This window comes from Sinocyclocheilus rhinocerous, unplaced genomic scaffold (genome assembly GCF_001515625.1).
Source record: "Sinocyclocheilus rhinocerous isolate Xijiao unplaced genomic scaffold, SAMN03320098_v1.1 scaffold2149, whole genome shotgun sequence".
NCBI classification, from domain to species: Eukaryota; Metazoa; Chordata; class Actinopteri; order Cypriniformes; family Cyprinidae; genus Sinocyclocheilus; species Sinocyclocheilus rhinocerous.
The window spans coordinates 392697-405296 of NW_015629053.1; positions in this window are offsets into that span (position 1 = coordinate 392697).

Here is a 12600-nt window from a genome sequence, read left to right on the forward strand (position 1 = left end):
GTATGAATTTCACTTTTTATGTATTTTTTCTAAATTCGTATTTATTTATTTATCGTCATTGATTTTCGGGACACAGTCGGTTGAAGTTCGTCTCACGCAAGTCAAATTATTTTTCAGTTGGATAACCGGCAACTAACTTTTTAGACGTTTTTAAAAACACCAACGATGTGTATGATAATTTCTGATACAGGTGAACCTAAAATAAAGTGAAAAATAACGACAGTTTCATGTTTGTGGATTTACCGCATGATACAGGGATTGAGCGGATGTTGCTATAGTTACCAACTCACGTGATTTCTGTTCGCGACCGTACACACAGCTGAAGCGTAGTCTTACATTTATTTTACTTTTCTGGAGCTACTTTTGCACCAAATTATTTAAAAGTGACCATTTTAAACTAGACGCCACTCGCTAACTGCACCGTAAAACGGTCATGGGATAACAAGTCAGTGTGCTAGGCCTACTGTTTGAAATGTTTATCGTCCACAAGAGGACGCTATCGTTTAACAAGTATTACAATAAATAACCATAAATACTCATCTTTCCCCAGGTTCCTTGCAAGTTTGATGAAAAGTCTCTTCTGTGGTGCCATATTCCTCCTTCCTGATATGAGCTGTGGAGGTCAGTGCCAATAAACTACAGCTGAGATGTGTATTGTATGCTGTGTTGCAAATAATATAAGGGGAAAATCATTTATACTGTATACATTTATGCTTTATGGCTGTATATGCTGTAAAAAATACTATTCTACTAGGCTGAGTCTCTCATAAATATACAGAATCCTGCAGTTCATAATGAAAAATCATCCTCTGTCTCACACATACACACGCATCCAGAGCTAACAGCTGGACACAATAAGCAAAATCTCCTTCTGTCTTTCTTTCGGCTGTTTTTCCACAGTGTTGTGTTTCATGAACACATCATGTGAAACCTGTTTGGATGTATTAGCAGATCTAAGAAACAGAAAGCCAGAAATATTGACTCTGTTAAATGATCCAATCGCTTCATGACAGAACTTTACCTGCGCCAGAAAGATGCAAAATCCTCAGAATTCTTCCATTACGCGAGAGAGAGAGCACATAAAACTTTCAAATCTGCACTGATTCATTGAGAAAGACCTAACACAGACACATTTCCATAACTACATATTCATGAATCCGACAAAACAAAGGAAGCACTAATGATTACTTAACCATTCTGACCTCATGGCAAAGTATCATATTTGAGAGAATGACCCATATTTCAGTAGTTATTTTGCTATTTTCGCCATTATCATTGACAATGGCGTTTTCTAAGTTGTGGTTTGTTCATTTTCTGACTTTTGTAATGGTTTTATTGTTGGAAAGGCAGTTCAGATGGCACAAACCTGTGCATTGCATAATATTAGGTTTTGCAAATAATCTCATGCATGCATTTCCTCCTCCTTTCTCTCTATGGACATACCTGCACTGATCAGAGGAAAGGAGAGTTTATACCGCAGGAATCTGATTGGTAGAGGAGAGTCTTTCATTGTGATGTCACTGCACTGGAATGTGGCGCGGTTGATGAATAACGAGTGGAATTCCAACCGGGAAAGCGCTCGTTATCCCAGCGTGGAGGAGTTTTCTTTTCTTTAAAGATTGCATCATGATATAAGCACAAAATCTGTCCAGCATCCCACAATGCCTCGTATCCCCCAACCGAAGTCCACAGCAAAACCGAAAGAATTAGTTTACCCAAATTTATGACCTGCTGCGCAATTTCACACAGGTTTGATGATGTGTAGAAAATTAATCACACTTTTCTTATTTTTTCACAATTCAACAACAGACCAACCAATGATTTAAGAGAACAATGTGTACAAATCCGTCAAACCTTGTGTTGTTTCTGGCTGTGTGTAGAACCTGCAGCTCTGCAGATTTAACAAATTCCCTTTTCATTTAATGCAATATTAACAGTTTCGGTGCAAATTGTTTTATGAACCTGGCTTTGCAAGTTAAAGAACAGGGTGGTTAAAATCGGCAAATATCTATGGAAGCTTGTTTCCGTCATAGGATAAAAAAAATGCTATTTATTGATTGATTGATTGATTGATTTTTGCCATTTTGAGAGAAAAAAAACAAAAATAAATCGCAAGATGTAAACTCAGAAATGCAAGTTTATGTCTCACAATTCTGAGTTTATATATCATAATTCTGAGTTTTTTTTTTTGTTTGTTTGAATAAATAAATAAAAGAGGTAAATGTGAGTTTGAATCTCACAATTCTGACTTTTCTTCTCAGAATTAAGTTTCATTTCACAATTCTGAGTTTTTTGTTTCTGCCACAGAATAAAAATGTAAAAAGGTAACTGCAACTTTTTTATCTCACAATTCTGAATTTATATTTAAAAAATAAAAGTTAGAATTGTGAGATACAAACTCAGAATTGCACGAAAAAAAGTCTGAGATAAGAGATTTTGAGATAAAAAGTTGCCAATTTATTTAACTCTTAAAAACATATCAATCCAAGGCACTCAAGAATTTAAGGAAAAATATATAAAAAGCCTTTATTCAACCATGGCTTAAATATTTAAAAACAAGTAACAAATAACCAAAATGGTTATTTGTTACTGTTTTAAATAAACACAAATAAATAATCATTTAATAAATGTGTCATATGACCCTTTAATAATTACAATTACCATAATTTAGCAAACACTTTTATCCAAAACACAATCCCACTGAAGTAACCTGTGGTTACTCCAAGCTACTTGCTTCAGGGCACAGTAATGTTCGTTTCTCTCACCTGATGATCAAACCAGCAACCTTCCATTCCTGAGCTTTTTTTTATTTTTTAAAGAAGTATGTTTGAGGGAAAAACATATTTAAGAAAAAAGGAGAGAAATAGAGTTGTTGAATGATGCAGGCTCTGTGGAGTTTAGTGAGCTGTGGGCGACTGCCACTCGTCTGTATCTCTGAACTCAAAGTGGCAGTTCTGTGCGAGCATGAAATATTTAACCTGTTAAGTGGAGCTCAACAGGATGGCTCTGATCCGAAACGAAGCCTGGAGAGACCTGCGGGATAACTGCACACAAACGGCTCCATCTCTGTGATCTGCATTAAGACACAATGAGGATATAAAATTCATCATGATGGAAGAGTTTTCAGAGTTTAAGCCAAGTATATACCTCCCTTTCAAAAAGTACTGTGATGCTACCATGTTTTTTTGGGATTCTTTGAAGGACAATGATGTATCAAATTGTATTGCTATCCTACACTGGCGGTCAAAAGTTTGGAATAATTAAGATTTTTTAAAGTATACAAAAGTATTTCACAATATTACTATTTTTATAATGAAATAAATACAGAGTTCTGGCATGAAACTCTAGATGGCGCAGTCCGATAGGTCTAACTCAATCTGACCTATAACATAACATAACAGTATTTCCACCTGAAGTAAGGCCAGGGAAAAAAACACACATAAAAAATAGAAAAAAACTTTTAAAATGTTTCATTTTTGTTTGTGCTGTAATTTCTGCTGTAAACTTAACTTTAACTCTTTACATTTATGTTTCAGAGTAATCGACAGACTGATGGTAAACTAAACGCTCCAGTCACTAGCCTCTTTCTCTCTCTCTGCATTCCTCTGGTGTTAGGTAAGAACCTCTCTTGCCAACACAAGTAAAATGATGTATTCAGATTTCCATGATTCAACTTCCTCATCCTGGTCATCGAGTCCATATATGGCTAATTTCCATTTTCCTGATGTAATCAGACTCTGCTTGTTGTAATTGGTTCTCAGTGCATTCAGATTCATATCACGCGAGTAAATAACTGCACTTCTGTAATAATTGTGGAATTTGTGGTGTTCTGATGTGTTTGTTTGAGTGATATGAAAGTTTATGTTAGTTGATTTGGGCAGAATACACTCACTATAGCAATGTTGTGTTTCTTATTTAAGTGGAATAAGATATTCTCTAACTTGATTGGTTGTTTTTTGTGTACTTTTTAAAGGAGTCATATTCTACACTTCTTCACTTCCCGAAAGTCTTCTTATGATCTTAGTCATTGTTTCGCGCAACCAAAACAGCCATGATTTACTTTTACATGACAATTTTTTACTTTTGTAGTACACTACCGTTCACATTTTTGGGGTTAATACGATTTTTTTATGTTTTAAGTCTCTTTTGCTCAACAAGGCTGTCAATTTGAGCAGCCATCTGGCACAAAGTTGACCGTTTTATGCAAGTGAGCAGCAATGGGAAGCAGCAACATCTACTAACACAAAAAAGTACAGCAATTTGATGACATCCAGCTCTACACTTCTTCACTTCCCGAAAGTCTTCTTATGATCTTAGTCATTGTTTCGCGCAACCAAAACAGCCATGATTTACTTTTACATGACAATTTTTTACTTTTGTAGTACACTACCGTTCACATTTTTGGGGTTAATACGATTTTTTAATGTTTTTTTAAGTCTCTTTTGCTCAACAAGGCTGTCAATTTGAGCAGCCATCTGGCACAAAGTTGACCGTTTTATGCAAGTGAGCAGCAATGGGAAGCAGCAACATCTACTAACACAAAACAGTACAGCAATTTGATGACATCCAGCAGTTTAATCACTGTCAGTCTGAGTAAATATACATGGTACATTTCAAAAGATCAAGGAAAAAACATGATTTTTTTATGATATGACCCCAAGTTCACCTGATTATTGCTCTTTCTTTATATTTATTTTTTTTAATCTGAGCTTTAAATCACTGATGTTCTTGTCACAGTAGACTGTAGAGACTCTCCATCAACACATCAGACAGAAATATCAAGTTTTTGCTGTTGATTGGGAAGATCAATCTGATCTCAAGTTCCTATTTGTCCAGTGGGATTTCCGTCATCTGAGTCCCCTCTCCTCTGTCTGTCCAAACAGGAAACACGACACGACACGATATACATCAAACTTACTCAAAGTTCTCGGACAACTCTCTGGAGAAGCATGTTGAGATTTATTAACTGCATAACCATTTACACACCGACCTTCAGTAACCTCTCCTCTCCTCTTTTTCTCACTCCCTCTTTCTTTCCTCAATTCACTGTAAGTTCTTTCATATTGAATGAGATTAGTTCCACCCACTGCCTGTGCTGCAGCATTCATGCAGCTGAGAGAAACACAAAGAGATGGACAGAGAAACACAGACCACATGATAAAAAAAGAGAAAGTTTCATTCTCGTGAGTCAGTCATCATTAGTGTAAGACGGGCAAACCTGACCCCAGATCAGATCTCCTGCCCTGTCTGCTGTTTTAGACCCATAGATGATGCTATTACAACCTAACAACTGCATAGCAACATGCTAAATCACTCAAAACAGCCTGGCAACCGCATAGCAACACTCTGACAACCACTCACCCTAGAAACTTCACAGTAAACAAACAAAAAGAGAGAACACTGAAAAGCCTTTGCATTTGCAAAGAAACCACCTTGAAAACAACCAAAACAGCCTAGCAACTGCATAGCAACATGCTAAAACACTCAAAACAGCTTGGCAACCACATAGCAACACCTTGACAACCACTCACACCCTAGAAACTTCACAGTAAACAAACAAAAAGATAGGATGCTGAGAAAACCTTTGCATTTGCATAGAAACCACCCAGAACAGCCTAGCAACTGTATAACAGTGCCCTGGTAACCGAATAGCAATACACAAAAACTCTCAGGTCACCTTAGCAATCCCCTATAAACACACTAGCAACCTGTTAAAAACACAAAGAACACTTAGCAACCATCCACCACACCCTAGTAATAAAAAGAGAGAACACCGAGAACACCTTTGAATTTGCATAACACCTAGCAACCACCCAGAACAACCTATAAACTGCATAGGAATGCACTAAATAAATACACTCAGAACACTTTAGCAACTGCATGGCAACGCCCTGGCAACTACCAACCCCTTAGCATTGTGGCTGTAGGTACGTCCCAATTTGCGTACAACCCCAATTCCAGAAAAGTTAGGATGTTTTGTAACATGCAATAAAATCAAGAATCTGTGATTTGTTAATTCTCTTTAACTTTTATTTAATTGACCAAAGTACAAAGAAAAGATTTCCAAAGTTTTCACTGACCAACTTAAATGTATTTTGTAAATATAAACAAATTTTGATTTTGATGGCTGCAACACACTCCAAAAAAAGTTGTGACAGAGGCAAAATAAAAGTGAAAAGGTTATAGAATATCCAAATTAAACTGTTTTGAAACACAGTGCACAGTAAGCAGGTGAATTGGTAATAGGTGAGGGTATCATGTTTGGGTATATAAGGAGCATCTCAGTCTTTGCAAGCAAAGCTGGATCATGGCTCTTCACTTTGTGCCAAATTTCATGAGAGAAGTGTCAAACAAATCAAAAATCACATTTCTCAATGCAAAATCACAAATAATATAGGTCTTTCTCCAACTACAATACATAATATTGTGTAAAGATTCAGGGAATCCAGAGAAATCTCAGTCTGTGTAGGGCAAGCCGGCGGATTTAAATAACGTATGCAGATCATGCGTGTGAGGGGGCCGTGACTGGATGATGACAGGTGTCTGTGATCATTCTCAAGTGTCGTGATCAACCTAGCAGTCAATAAACGGGACAAATCAATTAGGCCCAATATACGGGACGTCCTGGCTAATATGGGACAGTTGGCAACCCTAGCAGTAATGCCACAGGGTTCTCTGGGCCAGTGCTCATCTCAGATAGTCAAAAAGACAGTGGAAATGTGTGCTGTGGTCAGATGAGTCCACATTTCAACTTGTTTCTGGGAAAAATGGATGTCAAGTTCGTAGTCCCAAAGACCAAAGGGACCATCCAGACTTTCATCAGCGACAGATTTAAGAGCAAACATCTGTTATGGTATGGGGTGCAGCAAAGCAAACGGCATGGGTGACTGGCATATGTGCAAAGGTACCATTGACATGGAATCATATATTGGAATTGTACAGACACATATACTGCCATCGAGGGGGGAGGGTGGGCTTTCAGTTTTGCACAGACAAGCACCGCTAACATTTTTTTTTCAACATTCTTTTTTTTTTTTTACCAGTATTCTTGATTGGTTTATAAATCAGAAGGGATTTCATTTTGAAAAGCAATTTAGTTGCATCAGATATTGTAGAAATTATATAGTTTCGTTGTGTTTTTGTTGCAATTATACACACACTGAATAGTTTGGAAACTTAGACCTGGGGGTTATTTAAACATGCCGAGAGCAGAGGAGAGATTTTCAGGTGGGCCTGTGGTTTATCACTGACAGCTCATAGACGTGATCCAGATGACAGCGGGAAGAGTGCAATAGAGACAGAGAGGTATAAACAGAGATGGCATGTGTTATGGTTTCACATCTCTGATTGATGATCTTTAGCGCAAGGTTGGCGCTTGCAAACGACCTCTTGTGTCGATCCGGAGAGCAGGAAGTTTTAACATCTCCTTATGTCCAATCCAACTGTCCCTGATGAAAGAGACAGGTGATATTACCTCACATGCGCACATTAGTGAGGGGAGAGAGTGAGTATTTCCATTTCTGCCCTGTTAGAGTTTATAAATAGTTAGCGGCAGCTTGTGATTGGGAGAGGACGTCCTACACTGAGATATCTTATCTTAAACAGAGTCTTCAAAGCTCCAAAAGGAAACACACAGCCTGAGAAACGGGGACTGTAATCTGAGGATGTTAGCAGTGCTGCAAGTTTGTATTTATAAAAGGGAAAGATTAAACAATTTTTCCCAAAATCAAGCTCAAGCTAACTTGATCCTGCCCCTCCAATGCCAGGAACCATGTAGTTTAGCAACATATCTGGTCCACTTTCATAGATTCAGCAGTATAAACCTTGCAAGCTTTAACAAATCCACCCACTTTTGTTCTTCAGAAGTGCTCGTTGTCGCAGCCCTGGTAACTACACTAAAGACCCTAGCAACTGCATAACAATGCCATAAAACCATTCAGAACACTTTAGCAAAAACAAAGCAATGCCCTGGCAACTGCATAGCACTAAACACTATTTAGAACACCCTAGCAACCACCTTGCAACACCCTAGCAACTGCATAGAAAATTAACAAAATAAGCACTCTGAATGTTTTTTCTAACCACATAGCAACACCCTAGAAACCACCCAGAACAGTCTAGCCACTTCAAACTTTGACAAATCCAGTGACTTCTCTTCTTCAGAGGTACTTCTTGCAGCAGTCCTGGGAACTTGTAAACACGACCTTGCTTCCTGTGACTCAGTGATGTTGTGTAGAAGCCAGCTAATCTGATCGGAGCTAGTGCTTTGAGACAGCTTTATGCTGTTTTGAGAAAGCTCTTGATGCTTTTTATGCTTGTAGATGGTCAGCGAAAGGTCTGAGACACATGGAACCGTGTGACTTTTGACCCCTAGGAGGAGGTGATATGATCATGTCCCATAGACGTAAAGAAAAGGTTAAAGGCCATTAGTTCTGCTCTCCATCTCACTTCTGCATCAACAAGGTTTACATCTGGATTTATGACTAAACCTTTAGAGGCAGGTAAATCCGAATATAACCTTTAGAATAAAGTGGAATTTAAAAGTGTGGTCAAGGATGTTTACATCCTACTAACCGCAAACTCTTTCATGCATTTGGAAATCCCCTAAAAACACTGATAAGATTGGAGACAAGAGCACATCTTGAATATTCAAAATTCATGGACACAAATCCAGCAACTACTTTTTCATTGTACACATGTAATCCACACTGTCTGGAACATTTTAACTGGTGGAAAACATGCTTCAGGAGTGTTTTAGTTTAATGTCTGAATCTAAATATATTCTGAGATGTTGTGTGAAGGTGCTGGGATTCCCACGCTGTGTGTGTGTGTGTGTGTGTGTGTCTGTGTGTCTGTGTGTGGGTCAGTTCACTGTAAACGGGGATAACGGGTCACAGAGGAAGGCAGAACATTTGTGGGTGGAACCCCAGCAGCGCTTCCTGTCCCGGCTTAGTGGGTTCAACCTCACTGGGGACTCGTGGAGGTCATGGAGCTGTCAGTCATGTGGTCATGTGTTCATGGGAAAGCTTGAGCTGGAGCAGAGATGAATATGACATTGCAGTTACAACACAAAACTGACCTCAGAGCAGAGCTTCTGCACAAGAGACATCGAACTGATAAGATTGGAGACAAGAGCACATCTTGAATATTCAAAATTCATGGACACAAATCCAGCAACTACTTTTTCATTGTACACATGTAATCCACACTGTCTGGAACATTTTAACTGGTGGAAAACAGTTAAACACTTCACGAGTGTTTTAGTTTAATGTCTGAATCTAAATATATTCTGAGATGTTGTGTGAAGGTGCTGGGATTCCCACGCTGTGTGTGTGTGTGTGTGTGTGTGTCTGTGTGTCTGTGTGTGGGTCAGTTCACTGTAAACGGGGATAACGGGTCACAGAGGAAGGCAGAACATTTGTGGGTGGAACCCCAGCAGCGCTTCCTGTCCCGGCTCAGTGGGTTCAACCTCACTGGGGACTCGTGGAGGTCATGGAGCTGTCAGTCATGTGGTCATGTGTTCATGGGAAAGCTTGAGCTGGAGCAGAGATGAATATGACATTGCAGTTACAACACAAAACTGACCTCAGAGCAGAGCTTCTGCACAAGAGACATCGAAAGAAAACACTGCACTGTTGGTTTAATTAGTTTAATTTGGTTATATTAGCTTTAATTTTGTTTAGCACTGCTTTGGCAATACAAATTCAAACTTTTATACGCCACTTCTGTTTATTTCAGTTTAGTTCAGTTTAATGCTGCTTTGGCAATAAAATTCATAATTTATTTATACTGCACTGCTGTTTAGTTTAGTTTAGTTCAGTTTAACGCTGCTTTGGCAATAAAATTCATATTTTGCACCGCACTGTTGTTTATTTTATTTTACTTAGTTTAGACTAATTAGCACTGCTGTCAGGGTTATTTTCTGTTTTGGTTTAGTTCTGTCTTCCTTGTTTAATTTGACCCAGTTTCCTTTGTTCCCATTTTCTCTCCACTCATTTGTTTCCATAGTTACTCATTAGTTCTCATCTGTTCTGATTCTGTTAATCATCTGTCTATTCAAGCCCTCAGTTTAGTCAGTTCCTTGTCTGGTATTGTTTGTATGTTTCAGTAGCTGTGTCATGGTTTCTCCTGAGAATTCCCATTGGATTTATTATTAAAGACTTTTAGTTTGTTGACTTCTCCTGCATTGTGTGCTTGATCCTGCACAACACGTTTACAACTGCTATAGCAATACAAATTCAAATTTTACACTGCACTGTTGTTTTCTTTAACACTGCTCTGGCTATAGAAATTCGGGTTTTATACCACACTGTTGTTTACTTTAGTTATTTTACTTATTTTAGTTTAGTTTCGCAGTATCGCTTTGGCAATACAAATTCAATTTTAACACTGCACTGCTGTTTAGTTTAGTAGTTTTCAGTTTAGTTTATTTTAGTTTAATATTGTTTTGGCAAAAAAAAAATGACACAAAAAAATTTGACACTAAACTGTTGGTTTGTTTAGTTTTGTTTCAGTTATTTTGCTCTGCTTTGACAATGCAAATGTACAGTTTTAGTCCGTTACAATGCACCGTTATTTAGTTTGAACTAAATTGAGAGAGAAAGAATAAGAACGGAATTTCCCATGTTTTTCTTTTCTCTCTCAAAAACTTCTCAGAGAACTAAATTTAGGAGCATTGGAGATGCTCTCAGTGACACTGTGAAGAGGAAGGTCATTTTCCTGCTATTTTTGTTCTCTAGAGACCCCCTCAGCTCCCTCCATATTTCTCCCCTGCTGTGAAAGTCCTGTTAATTGTTTTCTCTCTGTGTTTGTTGGGAACATGTTGCCCTTGACCCCCTGGTTGCAGAGAGAGAGAGACCCCCACTCTCTCCGTCTGACGTCATGTGGGAGCTACCACTCAAACAAACTCTCTCTCTCTCCACCAGGTGTGTTCATGATCAATCGTTGCTCTGTTTATCCCTCAGTTTTCTTCATTCCACTGTTCATGTGACCTCTTTTGTTCTACACATGCACACAGTCAGACTTCACGCTACAGTATTTCTCTCTCTGCTCTGGTCTGCGGCCAAGTCCCTCGTTCCTTCCAGTAGATTGTCCTCCTCCACAGAGCGAGGGAGGGTCGGCTGGGGGAGGTGGAGAGAGGGAGGCAGGAAAAAGAGAGAGAGGAGAACCCAACAGTATGTAAACACCTCGTGTCGAGGACAGGCTGTTCTTAAGTTTGGCATCTCCAAGGAATTGATTTATAAAGCTTAAGATGTAGAAAGACTTTTTTTTTTTTTTTAGAGCAGCAGTAGATCTCTCTGAGCTCATGTGATCAATCAGAAAACCACATCTCTGTGTCATTCTTTCACCACAAACTCTCGCTGTAATGAACACAAGCTGCATTTCCTGTATTACTAACTGACAGGAGCATTAGCGTGCAGCTACCTTAAGACACTAATTAGTGCTGTGCGCCTATTATAAAAATTCTGGTAATCTCCTTTTTTGATTGTTTAACCTGTAAACACCTTGTTATGATTTTCTGGCTCTACCAAATGCATTTTGTTAGGAGATGGATTAAAAAAAATATATAATATAAAATTAAAAAGTAGTTTACTTGAATACTTTATATTGTTGTTGGATACCTGAAGCACTGTAAGATACTTAAAGCACATTTGACCTCAATTTGCATCTTTCTTTATTAATGGCTGTTTACTGAATAAATTACATTGAAACACTGTTCATTTAATTGAGAATTACTTTATGGCTACATGCCATTGTTTTAATATAAGTGTTTTTTTAATGTAAAATTAATAATTTCAATATTTAATTTTATATTATATTATATTTATTAATTTGATATTATATTATAATAACATGACATTGGTGTGTACTTACAAACAATTTAATCATATTAAAAACAATGGTACGATGTAATGTATTTATTAATGACTGTTTACTTCAATAAATTAGTTTGGAAAAATAAAAACCCTGAAAAACAGTTTACTTAATTGAGAATTACTTGATGGTTATATGCCATTGTTTTTTATTTGTTATTAAATGTACAGTATTAACATGTAACTTTTTAATAAAGTTATTATGGTTTTAGTATTTTGTTTTATATTATTATATTTCATTGTATTCAAATATTCATATAAATATTTAACTTGTGTTAATCACATTGTAAGCTTTATAAATCAGAAAAAACAAAGGTGCAAGATTCTGTACTTAATGCATTTTGAATTATGTAATCAAATTAAAAACAGTGGTATGATGTAAAACTATTGATTTATTGTCATGACTGTAAGTATTAAAACACACACACACACATACATATACAGTATATATATATATATATATTTGTTTTTTCTTTTTTTTCCCCCCAAAATATAAAGATATTACACAAATATATACGTAGTTTGAGATTGTTGGTAGATGGACCTGATTACATCAGTTTTGTGCCCTAACTTTTTGATACGAATATACACAGAAAATCAGATTTCTGCTTTCCTGTCCAGGTACCTGTGATTCGTGTAGTCTTGTAACCATGACGTGGCTGTTGGAGATGATCTCTACTGATTAATCAGCTCTGCATTTGGTAACACCCTGAAAAACGCTGACAAT